This window comes from Pinus tabuliformis, chromosome 7 (assembly GCF_031772625.1).
Source record: "Pinus tabuliformis cultivar Carrire ecotype Pingquan chromosome 7, CPIR1, whole genome shotgun sequence".
Classification (NCBI taxonomy): domain Eukaryota; kingdom Viridiplantae; phylum Streptophyta; class Pinopsida; order Pinales; family Pinaceae; genus Pinus; species Pinus tabuliformis.
In genome coordinates this window covers 313759795-313787353 of record NC_142293.1, presented here as the reverse complement: position 1 = coordinate 313787353, position 27559 = coordinate 313759795, and the positions used below count along the sequence as shown (strand labels likewise).

General features: G+C 41.3%; 1 protein-coding gene across 3 annotated transcripts in view; it reads right to left on the bottom strand.

Moving 5' to 3' along the window:
* LOC149247169 (uncharacterized) overlaps window positions 1-27559 on the bottom strand; it is a 256396-nt gene that overhangs the window by 115187 nt on the left and 113650 nt on the right. The gene's annotated exons all lie outside the window — the stretch shown is intronic.

Below are 27559 nucleotides of genomic sequence, written 5' to 3'. Positions count from 1 at the left end.
TTCTATTCCTCTGATCTGTCCATCCATCACTCATGATGGTGCACCCTGTTTCTACCCATGATGAACGAAACTCAGCTAGCACAAGCATGACATCTTCAACACTCTCTAACAACATATCTGTCCTAAGGCTCTCTGATGTAGGGGCTTTGAACCCTGGACCTGCAACAGCAATTGCATCAATCATAGCTTGCCAATAAGGACTTCTGGCACAGTGGAAAGGTATGTCAGAATAGTACCAAAAGTTAGCAATGGCCTTCCTTGCCTGACTATGGATATTTTTTTTCCAACCAGTGCCATCCAAGGTAGGTTGGGAACGGGGTTTTGTGTGGGGAGCAAAAAAGGTGTTTATGTTTCCACCTCCAGTGTTGAAGGAAGGAGTTGAAGGACTCGCATGGCTTTGAGTTTGACTTGGCCTTGGAGGCATGTGTGGAAAACTTGGGAATGGCATTGAGGATTCAACAGATTGAGGTGACATGGGGCTAGTGGCAGAAAAAGTATCAAGTTCAACTCCAACAGTTCCTATTTCAACATTTTGCTTTGCTTTCTTGGCATTATGCTGCTCTAACATCTCAAGGGCCAAGGCTGCTTGGTGTTTGACATTGTCGTCAACCTTGTCGCAAATACCTATATCATGGCCAGTTATTTGTGCAAGGTGGAACTTGAATCTATAAATGCCTCCACTACATTTTGTTTTGCAAAATTTACAAAGGAGCCTGGGGTCTCCGGGAATCCTGTCACAATAAGCCCAAGCAAAGTCCTTCTCTCTCGGCATTGTTGTTGCTTTGAACTTGTGTTTAATTTGTGGCTTCTGTTAAGATTTGGAGTCTGGCTTCTATTTTATTTGTGGCTCCTGTGAAAGACAACAAAAAATCAAATTTAAAAATTATCCAAAAATTTACAATATGCTAGAAATTTAAATTTTAAAAAATTAAATGAAGACAGAACCCCTCTTTTTCCTTTCTGCTGGACCAATGCCATCAATTTGGTCTGCCCCCAAAAGAAAACACAGGGATTTATGCTGCCAGTTCCTGCCATCAGGTAACGTCCAAAGAAAGTCATGAAAGAAGCCTTGTAGGCTTGTACAGTATTCAGGTTTTGCTGGTAGAAATATGGTCTCTGTTGAATCAGCAGTGTATGGATCTGGTGTTAGGGAGGCCCATTAACATGTTGTCTTGCAGGAACTAGGGAGACCATTGAAACAAGCAGCGAAAAGTTGCTTAAGCCTTATACACAGGGCACATTCATGAAGAGGATATGAACTGTTTTGATTAGCTAAAGAAGGCACACTAATCACTGCAACATAGCAGCACACTTTCCTCTTTTACAGCAGTTTGAAGGTGCATGCATCAAGAGAGGGTAACTTTTATATCTTGAGACTGCATGAGGATGCATTCTAGGACAGCACATAGTAGGTGCATGCCATCATAAGACTTCGATATATATCATGCAAGAATGGGGACACACTTAGCTGGAGGTGAGTCCTGACTCCTAATGCATGTGTAGAGGTAAGTTCTAAAAGGTTGATAATTGATTACTTGTTTTGAGTCTTGACATCTAACGCACACTTCAACCCATAGCCAAACTCATGCACACACCTTAGCAACAGTTACTTGTCTGTTTGGTAAGTCAAAAGGATGCAGGGTAATGAAGGTTGCAGCCTGCAGGTGGGTTGGCATGAAGATGGTGAGACTCAGAAAGAATCACCGTTGCTTCCTGCACCAATGCTGTCAAGACATCAACAGCAACAAAGTCTGTCAAGATTGTGGAAATAAGCAAATCTATAAGAAGCACTTTGAGTGCTGTTACAAATAAACAGATATATCTGCAAACAGGGTGCACCATTTAATTATAAATTATTATTATTAAACATATTTATGTATGTCACATAATACATTGCCTCTGCCTTTAAAATTTACGTCGAATATCAATATGATTTGAGAACTCAGAAAACCCGAGCTACCTCTTTGTTACGTCAAGCCTGGCCGCTGAAGGCTCACGCGTGACGCAGGCTCTGCGGCTTCGATCATTCACCTCCAGGCTCTGCGGTATTGATCACCTCGGTGCAGGCTCTGCGGTATTGATCATTCACCTCCAGGCTCTGCTCTGTGGTGCCCGTGCTGCGGTCGACCGTCGAATGTTGCTTTGTGGTGCCCGTGCTGCAGTCGAATGCTGTTCTGTCGACTGAACAGTGAAGACTGCGGACTGTGCTCACTGCTATCCAACCAATGTATCACCGTTACACTCTGCCAACGCGCTATCAACCAATGTATCACCGTTAAACAATCGACGCATGTTATAAACGCAACCGGAACCCAAAACCCTATTTTAAATTGGCGGGACTCGCTAAAAAATCGCAGAGTCGGGTAAATCGGAGGAATCGCGAGTCAAACTCGCGTTGACCACGAGTGAAACTCGGTCAACGCGAGTTGACACGCCGAGTTTCAAATCGGGACTTTCTGCCGCCGATCCGATTCAAAGTCGCGATTAATCGCTGGAATCAGCGATTCCTGTTTCATTGCTTTTGACAAGTATATTACATTTTGTCTTCAATTACAATTATGAAGATCGAGCCTAATTACAGTTTCCAACACTTCCTCTTAACTAGGGAGGTATTCATATTTACATATAACCAAAGAGGTACATGGACGATCTCAAACCACATCATCTATGAAGAAGTTTAGGCACCGCAATGCCATGGACTAGATTCCTGACTAGGGCAATCTATCCATTGGTCTCTCAACAATTTAGGCACTGCAATACCACGAACTAGATTCCTGACCAGGGAAATCTATCCAAGTGGGGCTAAGGTGGACTCAAGCTTTCAACCTCTCTAGGTACCATCAGGCTTACTTGCTAACCATCGACCCAGAGATCCAAGTGTGTGTCAGAGCTGAATGACCAATGCCACCTTTCCAACTTCAGGACCTAGACATCGACACAAAGTGTCGACCAGATGTCCTCCCAGGAAATGCTTCACTCACAAAGCCTCATCAGCCCTTGATCTAGTAGATCAAGGACAACAAATCTCTTCCAATCAAATTGATCGATAACCAGCATTCTATCAAAAACCTTCGTGAGATTTATCTATACAAACACAACCCTAATTAATAATATACTTTCACATATTCATAAACAAACACAGACCTTCAGGGTCTTTCAGACAACAGATGTTGCTTCTCAATGCAGTAGGACGACCAACAGAATCTTTGATAGAATATTCCTCAATCATACACTTTCTTTTCCTACTTCACATGCAGCACCATATCCTTCATTCTCCAATCAAAACTATGCTCTCCCTCTCAACCAAGGAGATTTCCTTTATCCAAGCTCCCTCTTAACTCAGGCAGATTTCTTTTATCCGGACTCCCTCTTAACTTAGGGAGATCTCTTCTATCCAAGCTCCCTCTTGGCTCAGGGATATCAGCTTCTTCTTTTTGTCATCGAAGAATCTTTCGTGGCTTCTATTCATCTCATCAAAGTTATCATTACCATCACCATTCACATCATGCATATCACATCAAACATCTTCACCATTTTAAAGATGATGAACCTACACAACTTAGATAGCAAGTACAACCAAAACTATAGAAGCACGAAGTTAGTCATATCAAAAATTTATAATAACAGAAGCATTATACTTTTCAAACATAATCAGCAATAGACTATACTTCAATTACTTCAACTTCTTGCCCAAGTTTAGTTACAAGCCTTAACTCACATTCATAGCTCATCAATCAAACTCATTACGTCTAGGGTTTCAATATTCTTTCAACGACAAGTTCCTTCATATAGCAAACCCTACAAACAAATTAAATCAATGAATCTAACAACTTTCAGAATTCATATGTAGACTCCTCACTAAGATTTTCACACATATCCTAGATTTCATATATGAGCTTCAACAACCAAAACCAATCACATCTTAATCGACATCATGATTAGCATCTACTAGAGTTTGATGTAAACCCTAGTTTTCCATTTACAAAATTCTCAACAAATTCATAAATCCCAGATGGATATAAATAGTAGAGTTTAACTACTACTAGGGTTTAGCTGCAAAAACCCTAGATTTACGAAACACCATCATCCTAGAACATCAAACATTGACTAGGGCTTATTTCCAAACCTTACGACTCATGACCATTAACACTTAGTTCAACGCATATATCTAGGAATTCATCAGCATATTATAAACACATCATATGTCAAACAATATTAATATGTTAGACATATCTCGACCTAGAATAGGCTAGGGTTTCAACCAAAAGGACACATACCTAGGGTTTCATTCCTATGACTCTAAATACATAATAAGGGTTTTGCCTATAGACCCAACCAAACCCTAAGGATCTAGGGTTTCATAACATAGTAGAGCAAACCCTAAAATACCAAAACATTCAAAGGTTCGGGATTTCAGTCAACATCATTCAACCCTAACAAGTTAGGTTTTCATGATCATGCCAAAATCCCAAACATTACATCATCAACAAAAACTTCGAATAACTTTTTCCAATAACCCTAAGCAGTTTTAGGGTTTCAGACATTGACATTAGCATACCCTTAGGTTAGGGTTTTCTAGAGAACCTGTTTAGGGTTCTATAAAATCAGTTAAGAATATGAGGGGGGGGTGGATTTATCAATGATGAATTACCCAAAACAAGAATCATTATGATTCAATATAGCTAGATATAACAAAGTTAGTAATAGATTGTCAAATGAATAAACATTTAGTATAAAGAAATCAATGTTTTGTAGTTCAAGGCATACCTTTGTTCTTTGACAAACCTTGCCTTGGGTGGCTCTCTTCCATACTCCTTGAGACTATAGCAGATGTTTTCCTAGTAGACCTTGGAAGGATTCCTTGAAGTGTCTTCTTTGTACTAAGCCATCATCTTTTATACCTGTAGTACATACTCACAAGCACAACATTTGATACCCAGGACATAATTTAATTTTTCAAGTTAGATCTTGTTAAATTTGGCAACTAGGGCCAAACTTCACCTTGGACAACTCATATGAGGCAGCTGATATTTTTATTGGATTCCTCTCTCTGACAGGTGTAGGATTGATCTAATGATCATCTCATTTTGACAAGTACAAATGGAATTATGAATTTATTTTGTTTATGGACAAATTGTCAAGGTCGACCAACAAACTAATGTAGGCTCAGAAGTCGAACAGTCATGTCTATTCATCCTCAACGTTTGCATATAAATACAAGGTGCCTCCTCCTCATTTAGACACTTCACTCACTCACATATCTCTCTCTCCTTCATTGATTGGGTATGGAATTTTGAGGCAGCTCTCCACACGTGCGAAGAAGGGCAGTTATGTTCCTACGTTGACCGAAGTTGCAGGAAGGGTTTTTGACTAGCATTGCCCAGCAGCGTTGACCTATTTGACTGTGGTTTTGTGAGGGTTATCTTTGTTTGGGCAAGCTGCATTTATGGGCACAAAAAACGAGGCAAATTGTTAAGTTAAGGTATGTTCTATGCTTAGAGCAATTTATTTTAATTTTCATAGTTAGCTCAATACCTTTTCCAGATTAACAATCACATCAGCATTAAAGTAAACAGCAAATAGAACACAAACATAAATTGTAGAAGACAAACCAAGACAAGAGGACACAAGATGTGGCGCTAGCCAGGGACAAACCCCAATGTGGGGAAACCTTTGATCATTTCTTCTTATATGTTCTTCAATAGTTCAGCAAAGAGAGAGAGAGAGAGAGAGAGAGTACATTTACAACTGAAGTCAACACTTTGACTTATCTAGATGAGAGCATAGATCATCTCTAAGAAGATGATACATGAGATCAGTTGAATACATGCTACTTCAACTGATTCTCCAAGGTGACTCCTTCACCTATCATCGTGCTACATCTCGTCATCATGTTGCGCCTCACCGTGCTGCACCATGCTGCACCCATCATCACAATGTTGCATCTCATCATGCTTCATCAATCATGATGGTACCCATCACTGTACTGCATCATGTGCCATTGCTGCACCATGTTGCCATATTGACCTATGTGTTTGTTGCACCTAGCTAGCTTGTTGTCCCTTGCTTGCTTGTTGTCCCGAGCATGCTTGTTGTTCCTAGCATGTTTGTTGTCCCTGGCATGCTAGCTGTACTTGTTGCACTAAGTATCATGTTGCTATCCCAATGTGTTATACTAGCAGCACTATGAACTTGATATATCATATTGTTGTACCTCACCATTGTGCTGCCCCTCATTATGCTATGATACACTTCATTGTTGTACCCATCATGCTGCAGCATTCATCAACATGCTGCTGCAATATATCGGTTGCTTGCAACATCATGCTACTTCAATGTATCATCATTGTTTTCTTCATCCAAGTGACTGTACTATTATCAACACAGTGCTAACATATGCTGCCTTGCTAGACAGACTTCAACGTATACCCTTTAGCACTCTTCTCCATGTCATACAAGCCTCTTTCAGACCTTCTCCTCCATGGTTGTGACTAGGGCATGCTTGAATAGTCTTCCTTTATATCACCTGGAGGACAACAGTTAGGGCAACATAGAGCTTCTCCATAGGGTTGTGTATAGGGCAGCGTAGGGCTCTCCAATAGAGTTGTGTATAGGGCAGCGTAGGGCTCTCCATAGAGCTATGTATAGGGCAGCGTAGGGCCCTCCAATAGAGCTGTGTATAGGGCAGCATAGGGCTCTCCAATAGAGTTGTGTATAGGGCAGCGTAGGAATCTCCATAGAGCTGTGTATAGGGCAGCGTAGGGTTCTCCAATAGAGTTGTGTATAGGGCAGCATAGGGCTCTCCAATAGAGCTATGTATAGGGCAGCGTAGGGCTCTCCAATAGAGTTGTGTATAGGGAAACATAGGGCTCTCCAATAGAGTTGTGTATAGGGCAACGTAGGTCTTCTCTTTTAGACCAGCAATTAGATCTCTCCTTGCTGTGTTATGTAGGCTTCCTTCATTGCATTAAAATCTCCTCCATGATAGCGCTAGGATCTAGGGCATCCTCTAGGGCAGTGTATCCTCTTTAGATCTCTCCTCCCACCAAAACCCAAAGACAAGTGGAGAGGAAGAGATCACCAAGAGGATGTGTGTCCAAATGACTTACAAGGCACCTCAATTTATACTAAAACGTTGAGCACAAGTGGGGTTTATTTGGTCGCTGGCCGACCTTGACGAATTGTCCCATAACACAAATAAATTCATATCTCCATGAATACTTATCGGAATCGAATGATCTTTAGATCAATCCTACACCTCTCAATGAGAGAGATCCAAGAAAAATATTAGCTGCCATTAATAAGATGACCCACATGGAGTTTGGGCCTAGTTGCCAATTTTAACACTCCCTCTCAACTAGGGAGAACTCCATCCGCTGATCCATATATCTAATTGTACTATCTCTGCCATCAGTGCCCTGCACTGCTCTGCTTTGTTGAGCTCTGCTCTGTTGAACCATGAAGAAGAAGAATTGATCGAGAATGTCTCATACCATTCTCTACTGACCTGAAGTCAGTTTCATCTTAAGAGAGTGTGTCATATCACTCTTACTGACCCGAAGTCAATTTTATTGATCCCAGATCAATATCACAAGAGAGTGTCTCAAACCACTCATACTAATCCCAGATCAGTTTCATTGATCCCAAATCAATGGAGGTCATCCTAGCATAGGGAGTACGGTAGATACAACAATGCGTCCATCGATAGTACTACTATGGTCCCTAACCCCATTTCCCTGCTCATTGATCAAATGAGAGGTACTTCCCATGAGTCCCAGACTACATGGGATGGATGCCTCAATAGGAGAATGTTATGAATATAATTCATAACAAGTAAACAAATAAAATAAATATAAATATTAAATAATCAAATATTAATTAGGTTAAATAGTCATTAAGTTAAGTGAAAAGGCATGTCTAAAAAACATGCCCATTCACGAAAGGACACCTGTTTAGGAATATATATGTAGGTCCTCATTGTAACAATCATCACTTACATATATATATATATATATATTATTAAATACCTCGTGTATTTTAACATATTAAGTCTTCAAGCTATCGGTTTTCATACTTCAGTAATAGTTTTTATGCTTTAGTGGTATCAGAGCCATGGCACACAATATAATCATGCGGGTCTTTGAACGTTGTTCGCCACACAATGTGCCATTACGTTCACATCCTAAATGCGTTCAGCAATTTAGTGAAATTCAATAAGCATTTCAATGTTTAGAAAAATCAATTGCAAAAGTTAAAGCATGTTGAAAGGAAGATGATAACAAGGAAAATGATCTAGATAATAATTCCGATGAAGCGCATACAGATCAAGATGAGGATTCAGATAAAGATGATCTTGATGTGAATAAGGATGATCTAGATCAAGATAATGATTCCGATGAAGCTAATCTTGATATGGATGAGAGTGTTGCAGAAGATTCTGGAGCCGAAATTTCAGAAGGTAAGGTTGAAGATGCTGCAGCTATGGCAAAAGTCAAGATGGAAGAACAAGGCACTAAAGATGATACTCCCATTGAGGACACAGTCTCAGAAAGGAGTGGTCTACCCTAGGAGGAAGAAATGACTTCTTAGATATATTTAGAAGTGAATTTGCAGAAGATAATTCAGAAAAAGAAGATGATGCTGGTAATGCTTTGCAAGGCCAAAACTAAGACATTGTAGTTAAAGATTGATGAGCACAAGAAACAGTTAGCGATACTTAAACAGAAGGATCCTAAATTTTTGGAATTTTTAAAAGAACATGAAAAGGAACTTCTTCAATTCAATCATGAATATAACACTGACTCTGAAGAAGACAAAGAGAATCTCAAGGAAGGTGTTCTGAAGCTTGGTCAACCTCTTGCAAACTTAATTCCTTCCAAAGTGCCTCTTGGGGAGGCCTTTAATGATTGTATTCCTCTGTTCTTTGTCGAGGCCCAACTCGTCAAAATTGTATTGACAGCTGAAATGGCAAACCAGGAGGAGGACTGCTCAGGTTCTGCCAACGATGCGTGGTGGAATGGGTTGCCTCAGGATTTGCAAGAGGAAGCTTTGGCTTGGCTGCCTGCGGAATGCCTTACTGTATATCAGAAGGTGTGCATGGAATGGAATGACCTCTTTTCATCCAGCAAATTCCTGAGTGGGCTTTGGGTTAAGGCTCCGATTAACAAGAACCCATGGCTACTTTTGTTGCACCAGGGCCACTCACAGCTATGTTACGCTTATTGCTTCTACACGCAAACTTGGAAGGTCTGTTTCTCCCTTTCCTTCCTAAATGGTGATGTGTCTCTGGGAGGATCTGCTGGAGGGAGAATATTGTTATTCTGGCCTGGAGTATTATGTGCTTCCATCTTCGTATTTAATCCTTTCGCAGAAAGGTTCCTCAAACTTCCCCCTCCCCTATCCATTGTAACAATCTGTAAGTGCGGCATCTCCGAAGGCCAGGCTACCAACAATATCGATGGAGCAGGTATCTACAATGTGGTCATAATCGGGTCTGCCCGTGACACAAACGTAGCCAGCATTGAAATATACGATTCCTCTACAAAATCATGGAGGATCGTGGGACATTTTCTAGCGCATGTGCATATAAAATATCAATTGATTTTCTGCGACGGTTATTTTTACACTCTAGCTGTACAAGACGGAAATGGGGGGATAGCCATGACACTGGTTTTCAGCATGCAGCAAGAGCCACAGGTGTGGATGGTAGTTGTGCCAACGTTGATAGAGAGTCCTCTCGTGCATGTGTACGATGTGATCAGATGTGGGTCTCAGCTTTTAATGGTCTCCGTCAACCTAGAGACAAAATTGTTTATTATTTGGAAACTCCATAAAAACTCCCCACTAATATGTCGCGACTATTGGTCATACACCCGTCGGTTTGTTAATAAGGTTTTTAAAATATATATATATATATATATATATTAGAGTTATATATATAGAGAGAGAATTTAAAAAAATAAAAAATAAAAAAAATAATAATTAGAGTTGCAAAAAAAAAATTGCGTTTAATATATATATATATATATAAAGACTTTAAAAAAAAAAAGTGAAGATAGAGAAAACCTAGCTTTAAGACGGCTAAAAAAATAGGAATAAAATTTAGAGTTATAATAAAAAATAAAATAAAATAAATCAAAGGGAATAGTTCTGATGAGCTACATGACGAGGGGATGACCAGATTATATACATCGAGACGACAAACACTAAGTGAAGAAAATCTGCAGCGATATAGCTTTGAGGACAAAGCTTCTGAAGGAAGGGGCTATGTTATGAATAGTAAATAAATAAAATAAATATAAATAATAAATAATCAAATATTAATTAGGTTAAATAGTCATTAAGTTAAGTGAAAAGGCATGTCTAAAAAACATGCCCATTCACGAAAGGGCACCTGCTTAGGTATATATATGCGGGTCCTCATTGTAACAATCATCACTTACATTTATATATATATATATATATATATATATATATATATATAAATTATTATTATTAAATACCTCGTGTATTTTAACATATTAAGTCTTCAAGCTATCGGTTTTCATACTTCAGTAATAGTTTTTATGCTTCAGAGAACTAATCATCCTGTCCAACAGTCGCCACAGGAGAACTAATCAACCTGTCCCAAAGTTGTCACGGGGCATCACAAGGGAAGGTTGAACCTTTCACCCTGTACATAGTGCACCACCAAGGGAGGGTGAGTTGCCCTGTGGTTGTATGTCACTCCAGTAAGTACCCCAAGACCCCAAAGCTCCCAGAGCTCAACGCATGCAACATGCAGGACCCTTATAAGAAGGTCTCTCAATGACTCCAAGTCATTCGGGAAAGTCACAGATTTGACCTTTCTCTGAGGCTTTGACAAAATGTTTGCGCCCTGTACATCAGTCTCAATGCGATGGAGCCTCCTCGCTCATCGACTTACCATATCCCAGATAAGGTAGTATCTGATGTCTATCTGCTAGAGCAATCATTGAATACGGGATTCCTCAACAATCGAATCCCCCCTGGTTGTCACAGAGTATCACGGTGGTATTCATCATATGTAAAAACAACTCATTGAACAGCTCACTAAAGAGCTTCCACAACCAGACAGCTTCATACGAGATCATACTCGTAGCTATGTATTTAGTCTCGGCAGTGCTTATAGCAACCGACTTCTGCTTCCTGCTCATCCATGATATCGAAGCAAAACCCAAAGAGAACAAGCACTGAGAAGTGCTCTAGTGATCCTCCACACTGCCTGCCCAGTCAGCGTTCGAATAATCATGCAGCTTCATATCTCCGGCAGTGTATCTCAATCCATGAGAGATTGTGCCCCAAAGATATCTCAAAAGATTCTTGGCACCAATCCAGTGAGGCTCAACCAAATATGAGCTCACCATGCTAATTGCAAAACATATGTCCAGATAGAAGTTTGCCAAGAACATCAATGCAAATGAGTTTATGAAACTTAGAGGCATTTCCCAAATCTGGTCCGGCATCATCTGGTCCGGCATCATCACCATATAACTTTTGAAAGTTAAGATCCTCAAGGTAGTCACGGGCTTGCAGTTTACCATTCCACATCCGAAATCCAACTCCCTCTTACTTCTGCAAGTGAGAGGGTTTGCACCTGTCTGCAAGAGGTTGTCCTCGGAAGGTGCTAGTATGAGAGGTCTATCATCCACAACCTTCAAACAATGGTTTGGATCGACTTCACTCTTAGTGAATCTCAGCTTTATCTGAGAGCTATCAATCCTCTCATGTCAAACCTAGGGTGATCTGCTTCAAGCCATAGAGGGCTTTCTTCCACCGACACACATGAGATTCTCGATCATGAATCTCAAACCCCTTAGGTTGTTCCAAACCTGTGGACCTGCTACATGAGGGGAATGGTCCCCTTGTAATATTTTCCCTTCGGTACATCTCAAACATGTACCTTCATGCTCCTTTTGAATTCAGGCATCCCTGTCATCATCTGACTTACAGACCTCTAGTGCTATGTGTCAACTGACATGGTCCCCAATGGACTTCCTGCCAACCCTGAACTCAAAGATAAAAGCATCTTTGAAAATTCTATTTCCAAAAATGTACCTTTCCATCGATGAATGCCACCCTGAAACCTTTTGACTTCCATTGTCGAAATGGACACCAGGTTCTTCTTGCGATCAGGTACATAAAAGAGATTCTTGTAAATGAATCGAGTTACCCACATTCAATTGAAGGGTAACATTCCCTATACCCGTTCTGGGATAGGTGGCATCGACTCCAAGTATAATCCCAAGGTTGTTTCCATCTCTACCAAATTCGAGAGAGCACCCTTCTATCCAATAAGGTGCCTTGAAGCACTACAATCAATAAGCCAGATTCCCAAAGAATCTGAAGGAGAGGGCCAATATAAGATAAAGCTTCTTTATCTTATTAGAAACAACATTTGATTCTTCATACCTGGGGTTCCTTGCTTTCTCTGAAGAGTCGGCCGTTTCCTTGATGACCTGCATTACCTGTCATTCCTCTGATCATTGAAGATGTCCCTGGAATGATTTTTATCATCATCAAGTGATGTGTCCCTGCCATTCGGACACTCCTTCGCATAATGGCCAAACTTATTTCAACCAAGGCATCTGCCTTTCCTTCCACCCTTAGATCCGGACTTCCCAATGAAGTGATCTTTACGTAGGCCATCAGAAGCTTCCGTTGCGCTATTCTGATAATATTCTTTGCTTCGATTTCACCCTTGGTGAATTTGAAGAGGGATAAGGAATCCACTAATCTTTTTGTCCTTTTCCAACTGTCTTCGGTGATTGCTCTTTCAATCTTGCTTAGACTTTGTCTTCACCTCAGCTTTGATACCATGTTAAGTTTAGGTATTTCTATGCTTAGAGCAATTTATTTCAATTTTCATAGTTAGCTCAATATCTTTTCCGGATTAACAATCACATCATCATTAAAGTAAACAGCAGATAGAACATAAACATAAATCGCAGAAGACAAGCCAAGACAAGAGGACACAAGATGTGGCGCTAGCCAGGGACAAACCCCAATGTGTGGAAACCCTTGATCATTTCTTCTTATATGTTCTTCAATAGTTCAGCAGAGAGAGAGATAGAGAGATAATACATTTACAATTGAAGTCAACACTTTGACTTATCTAGATGAGAGCATAGATCATCTCTAAGAAGATGATACATGAGATCAGTTGAAGACATACTACTTCAATTGATTCTCCAAGGTGACTCCTTCACCTATCATCGTGTTGCATCTCGTCATCATGTTGTGCCTCACCGTGCTGCACCATACTGCACCCATCATCACAATGTTGCATCTCATCATGCTTCATCAATCATGACTGTACCCATCACTGTACTGCATCATGTGCCATTGTTGCACCATGTTGCCATACTGACCTATGTGTTTGATGCACCTAGCTAGCTTGTTGTCCCTTGCTTGCTTGTTGTCCCTAGCATGCTAGCTGTACTTGTTGCACTAAGTATCATGCTGATGTCCCAATGTGTTATACTAGCAGCACTATGAACTTGATATATCATATTGTTGTACCTCACCATTGTGCTGCCCCTCATTATGCTATGATACACTTCATTGTTGTACCCATCATGCTGCAGCATTCATCAACATGCTGCTGCAATATATCGGTTGCTTGCAACATCATGCTACTTCAATGTATCATCATTGTTTTCTTCATCCAAGTGACTGTACTATTATCAACACAGTCCTAACATATGCTATCTTGCTGGACAGACTTCAACGTATACCTTTCAGCACTCTTCTCCATGTCATACAAGCCTCTTCCAAACCTTCTCCTCCATGGCTGTGATTGGGGCATGCTTGAATAGTCTTCCTTTATATCACCTGGAGGACTGCAGTTATGGCAGCATAGAGCTTCTCCATAGGGCTGCGTATAGAGCAGCATAGGGCTCTCCACAAAGCTGCATATAGGGCAACATAGGGCTCTCCAATAAAGCTGTGTATAGGGCAGCGTAGGGCTCTCCATAGAGTTGCGAATAGGGCAGCGTAGGGCTCTCCAATAGAGCTGTGTATAGGGCAGCATACGGCTCTCCAATAGAGTTGTGTATAGGGCAGCGTAGGGCTCTCCATAGAGCTGTGTATAGGGCAGCGTAGGGCTCTCCAATAGAGTTGTGTATAGGACAGCATAGGGCTCTCCAAAAGAGCTATGTATAGGGAAACGTAGGGATTCTCTTTTAGACCAGCAATTAGATCTCTCCTTGTTGCGTTATGTAGGCTTCCTTCACTGCATTAAAATCTCCTCCATGATAGCGTTAGGATCTAGGGCAGCATATCCTCTTTAGATCTCTCCTCCCACCAAAACCCAAAGACAAGTGGAGAGGAAGAGATCACCAAGAGGATGTGTGTCCAAATGACTTTCAAGGCACCTCTATTTATACTAAATCGTTGAGCACAAGTGGGGTTTATTTCGTTGCTGGCCGACCTTGACGAATTGTCCCATAGCACAAATAAATTCATATCTCCATGAATACTTATCGGAATCAAATGATCTTTAGATCAATCCTACACCTCTCAATGTGAGGGATCCAAGAAAAATATCAGCTACCATTAATAAGATGACCCACATGGATGTTGGTCCTAGTTGCTAATTTTAACACAAATCGTATTGTTTGACCAGCGTTGACTACAGAAGGGTTTGACTGCAACGTTGATTTTAGTTGAGTACGTTTGACTGGATATTTTCAGACTATTTTTGGGCTGATTTGATTTGTTATTGGAGGTCGAGTTGACCAAGTTTGACTGGGTTGTTTTGGAGGTCAAATTCTGCCCTATTGACCAACGTTGACTTTTTGGTTAGGGCTTTTTGTCGCTATTGTTTGTTGGGACAGATTTCACTGTGATTGGGCAAGTAAATATTGCATGTTGTACTCTCTTTCTGTGCTGAACTTTTGAAGAATAATAAGAAGAATTGATCAAAGGGTTTCCCCACATTAGGGTTTGTCCCTGGCTAGCGCCATATCTTGTGTCCTCTTGTCTTGGCTTGTCTTCTATTGTTATTTTTTATGTTCTATCTGCATTTTCCTGTCATTCTAATGTGATTGCTAATCTAGATATTGATACTGGGTTAATAAGAAAATTGAAGTAAAATTGCTCTTAAGCATAAAACATACCATTGTTAACTAAAATTAACATGGTATCAGAGTTGAGGTGAAGACAAAGCCCAAGCAAGAGTGAAAAAAGCAATCACTGAGATCCTTTGATCAAGGACAAGATTCAATCGCCTCCACATCCTACTTCAAGTTTGATGACAAGCTTCATGATAAGTCTGATTATCATGCATGGAAGATGTCTCTTGATTTGACTTTAGAAGAGCAAGATGTTATGGACTATGTGCAGGGAAAGATTTTGGAACCTCCTTGTAATGCATCGGCTGCTGCTAAGACAAAGTACAAGAAGGGTGAAGTCAAAGCAAAGAAGATCATCAAGGATTCTATTCATAAGCATTTAGTTGCTTACATCTTCGATTTGAACACATCAAAGGAGATATATGACAGGTTGGTTGGCATGTTCAAATCTAGTAATGCAAACCAAGTTCTCTTTCTCAAAAACAAGTTGAAGGATATAAAGAAGGGAAGAGGTGAAGACATTCAATCATACTTCATGAGGATTCCCGAGATCAAAAATGATCTTCTTTCGATGGGAGAAGCTATTGCTAATAGGGAGCTTACTCTCATTGCCCTTGGAGGACTCCCTTGTGAATGGCACGTGTTCAACACCACTATTCTTAACAACAACAGGATTCCAAGTTTTGAAGAATCGTTGACTAGATGTTCTCAAGAAGAAACAAGGATGATGGAACTAGATATGCCTTCAAATAGGAATGATCCTACTGCATTCTCCGCTCATGCAAAAAAAGAACAATGCAGGTTCAAAGAAGCAATGTCGAAGAAGGTCGGGTTTCAAAAAAGGAAGGAAGGGACGATGCTTCATTTGCAACAAGTTTGGCCACTATGCTAGGGAGTGTCCTAATAGAAGGGATACACCTCATAATGATGAAAACCACAACAACAACAATTTCAAGGACAACAACAATCAAAGGAATGGCAGATTCAACAACCGAGGAAAAAGGAATGCTCCCGCTCCTCATAAAGGAAATGGTCGCCCTCCCAAGAGATCAAGAAACACCAAGTATGATGAATCTAATGTTGTTGATAACAAGCAAAAATAATTTTATCCTATATCTTCCCTCTCTACTGCATCTCCTCCGAACACTTTGGGAAATTGTTTGATTGATAGTGGTGCCTCAAGGCACTTTACTGTGTATAAGGAAGCTCTTTCAAATCTGATTGAAAAGGATACAAATTTGGAAATTATCCTTGGAGACAATGCCACCTATCCCGTGAAGGGAGTTGGGAATGTTACTCTTCAATTGAATCAAAGTATAACACCATTCATCTACAAGAAGTACTATATGTACCCAATCTAAAGAAGAACCTGGCATCTATCTCAGCGATCGAGGACAAAGGATTCAAGGTGGCATTCATAAATGGAAAGGTACGTGTGTGGAATAAAAATTTCAAAGATGCATTTACACTTGGATTCAGGGTTGATAGCCTATATCAAGTTGGAGGAAGTCCATTGGGAGCTATGTCTTGCAACACATCACTTCAATCCGAATTATGGCACCGGAGGTTTGCTCATCTACATTATAAGGCTATACCCAATGTGAGGAAGATGGTGACAGGTATCCCCGAATTTGAAGTAGAACATGAAGGTGTTTGTCAAGGATGTGCCAAAGGAAAGCATACAAGGGGACCATTCCCCTCAAGTGATAGCAAGACTATCGACATATAGCAATTGGTTCATTCTAATCTATCTGGTATGATGCCCGTGAACTCATTGGGAGTATATTTATATTATGTTATCTTTATGGATGATTTCTCTCGCAAGACTTGGATATATTTCTTGAAGAAGGACGAAGTATTCTCATGGTTCTGTTCTTTCAGAGCTTTGGTCAAAAATCAAACCGAGAAGAAGATCAAAATATTGAGGACCGATAATGGAACCGAATACGAATCAAATGAGTTCAATAATTATTGTAGAGAAGCTGGCATTAAGAGGGAGACTACTGCAGCATATACTCCTCAGCAAAATAGTTTTGCTAAAAGGAAGAACTGTTCTATCGTACAAGCCCCTCGTGCCATGCTTCATGATCAAAGCCTTCCAAAGTTCTTATGGGCCGAAGCTGCAAACACTGTCGTGTATGTTCAAAATAGATGCCCTCATCAAGCATTGGACTCCAAAACTCCCGAAGAAGTTTTCACCGGTAAGAAACTTGATGTTTCTCACTTCAGAAATTTTAGTAGCCCCATATATTTTCATGTGCCGAAAGAAAAGAGAAGCAAATTGGATGCTTCTGGGAAGAAAGGAACATTTGTGGGCTATAGTGAAACTTCTAAGGCATATAGAATCTATGTGCCTGGTCAAAGAGAAGTGGAGATAATTCATGATGTCACCTTCGATGAGGACGTTGCCCTTCGGAAGATTAGTAACCTTCCTATTCCAAGGAAGCAGATTCAGGAAAGCAGAGAGAACCGCAGGATGAGCCGTTGCCCAATGCTGAAGGACCAAAGGTTCCCATTGATCCACCCCCTCATGAGCCCTCCTCCTCAAAAAGAAAACCCTCATGGCTTAGGGAAACTCTCGAAGAAGTCGAGAGACATGTTGCACCTAGCGGGACATTTCGTGAAAGTAAGACGCCGAATAGGTACCAAGGGTACTTAATTGCAATGAGCACCATTGTTCAATCTGAGCCTAGCACATTCGAAGAAGTTGTAAACCACCAAGTTTGGAAGGATGCAATGAACAAAGAGTATGAGTCGATTATGAAGAATGATGTCTGGGATGTGGTCCCTAGACCCAAGGACAAATCCGGTGTCACCTCGAAATGGCTCTACAAGATTAAGCATGGAGCTAATGGTAGTGTTGAACAGTTCAAGGCTAGATTTTTTTCTCGAGGCTTCTCCCAAAAGGAAGTTGTGGACTACGATGAGATATTTGCACTTGTTGCCCGATATACCACCATCCATTCGATTATAGCCCTTGTTGCCTCGCAAGGATGAAAACACCATATGGATGTCAATATCGCCTTCTTACATGGTTCAATTAAGGAGGAAGTCTATGTAGAACAACCCGAGGGGTTCGAAGTTCAAGATCGTCAGACTCATGTATGCAAATTGAAAAAAGCCCTCTATGGGTTGAAGAAAACTCCTTGAGCTTGGTATGAGAGGATCGACCGCTATCTGATGAAGCTAGGATTTACAAGAAGTGAAGTTGATCCGAACCTTTATTTTAAGGTTGAGAACGATGACCTCTCATCTTGGTACTTCATGTGGACGATCTCTTTCTGACGGGTGCAGACCCTCTTATTCATCAATGTAAGAGGGAGTTGGCTTCCGAATTTGAGATGAAGGACCTAGGATTGATGCATTACTTCCTAGGGTTGGAGGTCTGGCAAAAGCCAGGTGAGAATTTCCTTTCTCAAGGAAAATACATCGTGAAGCTACTTGAAAGAATTGGGATGGTGGATTTGTAAAGTTTTGTAGATGTTCTATGCTGAGAGCAATTTCACTTTTCTCACAGCAATCATACAAGTAGATAAGCAAAATGCAGATAGAACATATAAGCAGATCTTACAGAAGACAAATCAGAAACAAGAAAAATGAATGTGTACGTTTCGGCGGTCAACAGGATGCTTCAACCAACAAAGTCTCCTTTGGTCAGCCAGCCCAGCATGTGTCACAACAACCCTCCTGGTAGCTCGTACTTTTAGGATGAGAGAGGAAAATGTGAGTTGAGTTGTGTTTTTAAATTCTCTCCAACTTTTCCTGTATATATATCCATCAATGAGGGTGTGTGACACATCTGTTGGGCATGTGAGCCTACATTACAAAACTGGCTGACCTTGCACATATAATTTATTAAGAATAATAAATTCAAAATATAAGTTCTGCTCATCGGATTAAGACTATTTTTATATGGATTTTACACCTCTCAGAAAGAGGAATCCAACAAAAATATTAGCCTCTTAATCTGAGCATCAGAACATGGAGTTTGGACCTAGTTGTCCAATTTTAACACTCCCTCTCAACTAGGGAGAACTCCATCTATTAGTGCAATTAACATCGTGAGTCATCCCGCCGAAACTTGCTTTGCTGGCTTCTTTATTTCAGAACAGAAGTGGGTCAGTCACAAAGACATCATTCCCCGACTGACATAATCAGTCTAGAGGTCCCAGACCTCACAAATCTTGATCCCAGATCAAGTGGTTGGACCATGCCATCCTAGATAGAGAGTACGGCAATCTCTGATGCGTCCATCAGTCTTTGCTAATAGTCTCTAGCTTTTCCACACCTCATTGGCCAAATGAGAGGTACTTCCCATGAGCCCTGAACTCAATGGGTAGGATGCATACGGGGCACAGATTAAATGAGTGGCGAACCAGCTCAATAATCACAAGGGTGGGGCAGAAGCATTATGAGTGCTTATAGCTCCGAGAAGCTATCCCCAAAGCCCCCCAGAGCTCCCAGAGCTCATCGTCCAACAGGACCCACATCATAGGGTCTTTCCACGACACCAAGACTCTCACGGAAGGTTAGGAACTTGACCTTCCCCAGGGGCTTAGTGAGAATATCCGCGACCTGCTCATCAGTTCCTATATGATCGAGCCTTACGGCGCCTCGCTGTACCATATCCCGGATAAAGTGGTACCTGATATCAATATGCTTGGATCGGTCGTGGAACACAGGATTCTCAGTCATACGAATCCCACTCTGATTATCACAGAGTATTACAGTGGTATCTAGCACATGTTGGAACAGCTCACTAGAGAGCTTCCTCAACCAAACTGCTTCACAACAGGCCATACTAGCAGCAATGTATTCGGCCTCCGTGGTGCTCAAAGCCACCGACTTCTGCTTCCTGCTCATCCATGAGATCGAAGCAGAACCAAGATTGAAACAGCATCCAGATGTGCTCTTACGATCCACCACACTGCCAGCCCAATCGGCCTCAGTATATCCCCAGAGTATCACACTCCCGGCAGTGTATCTCAGCCCATGGTTTATCGTGCCCCGAAGATATCTCAAAAGATTCTTGGCACCAATCCAGTGAAAATGATGAGGCTCAACCATCTGTTGACTCAAAGTATTCACTGCAAAACATATGTCCGGACGGGTGTTCACTAAGAACATCAAAGCTCCTATGAGTTGACGATACTCAGTAGGATTGGCCAAGATAGGCCCTGCAGCGCTGCCACTCAACTTCTTAAAGTTGAGTTCCATTGGTGTCGACATGGACTTACAGTCCACCATCCCAAATCTTTCCAGAAGCTTCACAATATACTTTCCTTGAGAAAGGAAAATCTCTCCAGGTCTCTGCCAGACCTCCAGGCCTAGGAAATAGTGCATCAGTCCTAGGTCTTTCATCTCGAACTCAGCAGCAAGCTCCCTCTTACATTGATGAATGAGAGGGTCATCACCTGTCAGGAAGAGATCGTCCACATACAGCACTAGAATGAGAGGCTTTCCTTCCTCAACCTTAAAGTAAAGGTTTGGATCAGCATTGCTTCGAGTGAAGCCCAGCTTCATCAAGTAACTATCCATCCTCTCATACCAAGCTCTGGGTGCTTGCTTTAACCCATAGAGGGCTTTCTTCAACCTGCAGACATAAGTGTCTCGATCTTGAACTTCAAATCCCAGAGGTTGTTCTACATACACCTCTTCCTTTATTGCACCATGCAGAAAAGCGGTCTTGACATCCATCTGATGAAGACTCCATCCTTGCGTAGTAGCAAGGGCTATGATGGATCGGATGGTGGTATATCGAGCCACAGGTGCAAATATATCGTCATAGTCAATTCCTTCCTTTTGAGAGAAGCCACGGGCAACAAATCTTGTCTTAAACTTTTCAGCACTCCCATCAGATCCATGTTTAATCTTGTAGAGCCATTTAGCGGTGACAACAGATTTGTCCTTCGGTCTCGGGACCACATCCCAGACATCATTCTTCATAATAGCCTCATATTCTTCATGCATAGCATCCTTCCAGACTTGATGCTTGATGGCTTCCTCAAAAGATCCAGGTTCAGATTGTATAATAGTACACATGGCAGCTAGATACCCTTGGTATCTACACGGCTTCTTGCTTTCTCGGAATGTTCCCCTTGGGGTAGCATGACCCTCAGCATCTTCGAGGGTGTCCCTGAGCCATGATGGCCTCTTTCCTAGAGAAGGGGGTGTACAGGACAGAATTTTCCTCTGAAGATCATACATCTGGTATCAACAGGATGTTCAGCAAACTAAGCCAATCATGATCAACCTTTGACCCAAAACATCTCCCAGAACTCTGATGTCTTTCGCTGCACTAGCTGTCACTGCTTCAGCAGTTAGGGCACCAAACATTACAGCACCAGTCCTCCAACAGTCATCAAAACAGCCTTTAACCTTAGTAGTATTAACTCACAAGACAGCTCCAGGATTATGCTGATGATCTGGGCATATATGAGCCCTTAAACACTCATGAACAAACCTTCACTGTGGTGTTATGGCCTGTGGCCTAACACACAGTCTTCCTGTAGCTTCCAGGGAGCAGAACGTTATCCTTGATCCTTCAAAGATACCCCAACAGATCTGATCTAGAGCTCCTCTAACTTGGCCCTCCTACAAGAAGAAAACACAGTCACAAAATGATGCCTAAACAGTCCCTTACCTCATGCTGTCAACAGAATTTTTTTATTTTTTTATTTTTTTTTTTTCTGCGTTTAGGGCTCCTTTTGCTGCAGCTTATACTGCTTCCTTAGCTGCGAATTAGGCCTTCATAGATTCCGGCTTTAGGCTTCTTTATCACTGCGGATTTAGCGCTCTCTTGACAGTGAATTAGGGCTCCTTTATGACTGTGTATAAGGGCCTCTTGGACGGCAGATTAGGGCCTCCCTTTGAGTGTAGATTAGAGCTCTTCTTAACAACATATAGAGCCTACCTTAACTGCGTATGGAGCCTTCCCTTTGATGCGGATTAGAGCTTCTCTTTACAGCGGCTAGATCTCCTTTAGGACAGGGTATAGGGCTCTTCTTAGGACTGCGTATTAGTTCTCCTCTTAATTGCGGCCAGATCCTTCATTTAGGACTGTGGCTAGATCTTGCCTGCAGCTTCATTCCCTTGACTGATTATTATAGTGGACGGACATTCATCCAATAACTGCTCTCCAAACAAATCAGGAGTATCCGAGACTGTGTCGCTTCATTTCCAGATATGCCGAGACTGCGTCCTCATGTCATGCATATGTTAAACCTTTATAATATATATATTCCTGCGGCTCTATACCTATGCGATATACATTCAAAGATCGGTCCTTTATGTGCCAATACTTTCTCCATAGGTGTCTATTTCTAGAACCGATGGTTGCTTACATCTGAATATCGAACTTTCCTATATGATCATCCATGAACTTGATGCACATTCTTGCCTAAGATCAAATCATAGTTGTATCATATGGATTCTTTCATGTGCTCCATCTGCTATCAGATTGGTCGGCTCTCCACGTTTTATATGAATGCCATTCGATGGCCCTGGTCATAGATCCGTTGGCTGATATATTTCAGAACCAATGTCACTGATATCTCAACAAGACTAAAGCAATCTTTTAACCACTCCTGTCAGTTCCAATCTCTGAAATATTTGGATCTGAACTTGACGTGAGACCAAATCTCAACGTCCACCCAAATCGCGGAGACCGTTTTGCTGGACTCACATCAGCTCCTCAGGCCCCGCGTCGAACCCGAGATACCTTCATAACCAGATCGAGTCTGTGCTCAGAACCATTCCTTCAGTCGTATTATTTCGGTCACGCCTTATTATGTTCAATCCTTCACGGATCATCTAACATTCCCCGATTCTGTACAACCGTGCATAAGGTCGAGGTCATAAACCTGCATACACAATCACCGGCTATACCATAACGCGTGTCAGCTATCTGTAGACCTGCGCAAGACCCACCTGCGCAATCCGCTTCTTACTGCCACGTAACCTTCGCTTTATCAGTTCACCAACCGACTGCATATATATACCCTGCGTATATATATATAACCCTGTCCACGCGTTATCTCAGCAACCCTGCGCAATCTCCTTTGCTGTTTGCTCCAAACGCATCAGCGTATATATATATATAAACCTGCATATATATATAATACTGTCCACGCATTAGACCACCAGTGACCTGCGTAATACCACCGATCTCTTACCACGTGTCCAACCAAGTCCTGACAGCTCACTGCGTACATATATTACTGCGCGATTTTGTGTTTTCTGTCCACGTGACAGCCACCAGATAATCTACGTTCGAACGCAGATCTCCTCCCACGTAGCAGACTATCAACAAATCCACGCAATTCACATACTCAGTCAATTGTCAGAAGCCGACAGTCTATGATTTTCGTAAACCTCTGCGTGTTAACCCGTGAACGCCAATGTTCATGTAATCCACGCTGTCTTACGCCCACAGCTACTGCCGAATTCTATCGAACAGTACTTCAATCGACCACCCAACCCCCAATCAGCACAACCCCGTGCTTCTTTGGGCGTGTGGGAGATAACTGTCGTTCCCAAACTTCTATTACCAATATCCTCTCTCGCTGTTAATTCCACCGATAGGAATTAACGCCTGCATCTTGTCCTCTTGCGCCTCTGAACCTTACGCATTAGAACTGCGCAGTTAATCCGAGAGACTCCATTGATTGATTGTTATAGATAGAGTTTGTCTTCACCTAAGCTTCGATACCATGTAAAGTTTTGTAGATGTTCTATGCTGAGAGCAATTTCACTTTTCTCACAGCAATCATACAAGTAGATAAGCAAAATGCAGATAGAACATATAAGCAGATCTTACAGAAGACAAATCAGAAACAAGAAAAATGAATGTGTACGTTTCGGCGGTCAACAGGATGCTTCAACCAGCAAAGTCTCCTTTGGTCAGCCAGCCCAGCATGTGTCACAACAACCCTCCTGGTAGCTCGTACTTTTAGGATGAGAGAGGAAAATGTGAGTTGAGTTGTGTTTTTAAATTCTCTCCAACTTTTCCTGTATATATATCCATCAATGAGGGTGTGTGACACATCTGTTGGGCATGTGAGCCTACATTACAAAACTGGCTGACCTTGCACATATAATTTATTAAGAATAATAAATTCAAAATATAAGTTCTGCTCATCGGATTAAGACTATTTTTATATGGATTTTACACCTCTCAGAAAGAGGAATCCAACAAAAATATTAGCCTCTTAATCTGAGCATCAGAACATGGAGTTTGGACCTAGTTGTCCAATTTTAACAGGATTGCAAGTCCGTGACTACTCCGATGGAACTTAACTTCAAGAAGTTATGAGGGCCTGATTTGGGAAATCCTTCTGAGTATTGTGAACTCGTGGGGGGCCTGATGTTCTTGGTGAACTCCCATCCGGACATATGTTTTGCAGTGAATACATTGAGTCAGTTTATAGTCGAGCCTCATCACATACATTGGATCACTGCCAAAAATCTCTTAAGATATCTCCGAGGCACAATCACTTATGGACTTAAATACATTGCACGGAATGTGAGGCTCCATGGTTACTGTGATGCAAACTAGGTTGGTAGTGTGGTGGATCGCAAAAGCACATCTGGATATTGTTATTCTCTAGGTTCTACTTCGATATCATGGATGAGCAAGACGCAGAAGTCGACTGCCTTGAGCACTGCTATGGCTGAATACATAGTATGGCCTCTTGTGAAGTTGTTTGGTTGAGGAAGCTCTTTAGTGAGTTGTTTGGACATGTGTTGGATACCACCATGATCTATTGCGACAACCAAAGTGGGATTCGTCTTTCTAAGAATCCCGTGTTTCATGACCACTCCAAGCATATTGATATTAGGTACCACTTTATCCGAGATATGGTACAATGGGGAGCAATAACGCTCCATCATATTGGGACTGATGATCAGGTTGTTGATATTCTTACGAAGCCCTTGGGGAAGGTCAAATTCTTAACCTTCCATGAACGACGTGGAGTCGTGGAGAGACCCTCTTATGAGGGTCCCGTATGAGATGGGTGTTGAGCTCTGGGAGCTCTGGGGGGCTTGGGGTACTTCTTGGAGCAATGAGCGACCATAGGGTGAGTGGTTCACCTTCCCCTAATGGTGCGCAATGTACAGGGTGAGTGGTTCACCTTCCCCTGTGATACCCCATGTTGAGATATGCATAGGATGAGTGGTTCACCTTCTCCTATGGCATATGAGCAGGATGAGTGGTTCACCTTCTCCTGTCGGCACATCCTACCCATGCAGTCTGGGACTCATGGGAAGTACCTCTCATCTGGCCAATGAGTAGGGAAATGAGGATAGGGACCATAGTACTACCGATGGACGCATCATGTACTACCGTACTCCCTATGCTAGGATGTTTGATATTGATCTAGGATCAATGGAAATTGACTTCGGGTCAATTAAGAGTGGTATGACACACTCTCGATTATTGGAGACTGACTTCGGGTCAGTGGAGAATGGTATGATACATTCTCGATCATTTCTTCTTTCTTCATGGTTCAGCAGAGCAGAGGCAGGATGGTACATATTGTCAGACAATTTGGCAGGTGAAGTTCTCCCTAGTTGAGAGGGAGTGTTAAATTTGGCAACTAGGGCCAAACTTCACCTTGGACAGCTCATATGAGGCAGCTGATATTTTTATTGGATTCCTCTCTCCGAGAGGTGTAGGATTGATCTAAAGATCATCTCATTCTGACATGTACAAATGGAATTATGAATTTATTTTGTTTATGGACAAATTGTCAAGGTCGGCCAACAAACTAATGTAGGCTCAGAAGCCCAACAGTCACGTCTATTCATCCTCAACATTTGCATATAAATACAAGGTGCCTCCTCCTCATTTAGACACTTCACTCACTCACATATCTCTCTCTCCTTCATTGATTGGGTACGGATTTCTGAGGCAGCTCTCCACACGTGTGAAGAAGGGCAGTTTTGTTCCTGCATTGACCAACATTGACCGAAGTTGCAAGAAGGGTTTTTTACCAGCGTTGACCTGTTTGACTGCAGTTTTGTGAGGGTTATCTTTGTTTGGGCAGGCCGCATTTCTGGGCACAGAAAACAAGTCAGACAGTACTGTTTGACCAGCGTCGACTTTAGTTGACCAGGTTTCACTGGATATTTTCGGATTGCTTTTGGGTTGATTTGATTTGTTGTTGTAGGCCAAGTTGACCAAGTTTGACCGAGCTATTTTCGGGGTCAAATTCTGCCCTATTGACCACCGTTGACTTTCTGGTTAGGGCTTTCTGTAGCTGTTGTTTGTTGGGACAAATATCACTGTGATTGCGTAAGTGAATATTGCATATTGTACTCTCCCTCTCTGCTGAACTTTTGAAGAATAATAAGAAGAATTGATCAAAGGGTTTCCCCACATTGGGGTTTGTCCCTGGCTGGCGCCATATCTTGTGTCCTCTTGTCTTGTCTTCTACTGTTATTGTTTATGTTCTATCTGCATTTTACTGTCATGTTGATGTGATTGCTAATATGGATATTGATATTGGGCTAATAAGAAAATTGAAGTAAAATTGCTCTTAAGCATAGAACATACCATTGTTATCTAAAATTAACAGATCTTCTACATAATCATGGAGGATGGAATTCTTTCAATCATTAGTAGGACCTTTTACTTGACATCCTAGATTATTTGTAAACTCTAGAGAACAAGTATTTAGGTTCTAATATGAGGCTTTTCGTATGATATCTAGGGAGTACTATCTTTATCCTAGTCAGGCTATAAACAAGGATCATATGAACCATAGAAATTTAAACACTTATGAACATACATACATTGAGTTTGCACACCTTTGATTTTATTAGACCTGTGACAAGTGTACTTTGTTACATAACAATACTTACTTGATTTTCTTGAGATGAGAGACTTCGGGTTCCCTTCAGATTGAATAATTCTTAATACTTCTTGTAGTCATAGATACCTTAGATTTTCATAAGCAGTTATTCTGAGATCCTTTATCTTCAACGAGTTGTCAACCGAATGTACTACTTTACTATATGTGTCACTGCTTCAGCAATTAGAGCTTTCTTTCTTCTTGACTATAATTTATTATCAAATTCCTTTGTTGTGATACTACTTTATTGTGACAAATCATTGAGAATCTTTATTGTAGTGTGAGTTTTGAGGTTACTGAAATTATAGCATCGAGACCTTGTGTTAGCACTGAACCTATTTCTTTGAGATCTTGTCCTTGTACCGAGACCCAAGCATGAGACCCATGTTTTAATAAGTCAATTTCAATACTAATAAAATTCTTTTTGTTTATCTTCTGACAAGTATATTACATTTTGACTTCAAGTATAATTATGAAGACCAAACCTAGTTACATTTTCCAACATGATGACCATAAAAGCACATAATGACAAAGTAATAAAAGATATGGAAGTTGGTCAAATATGTCTTCAGAATAAGTTATTGACCATGGAAGAAAGTCATGCCAAGGAAG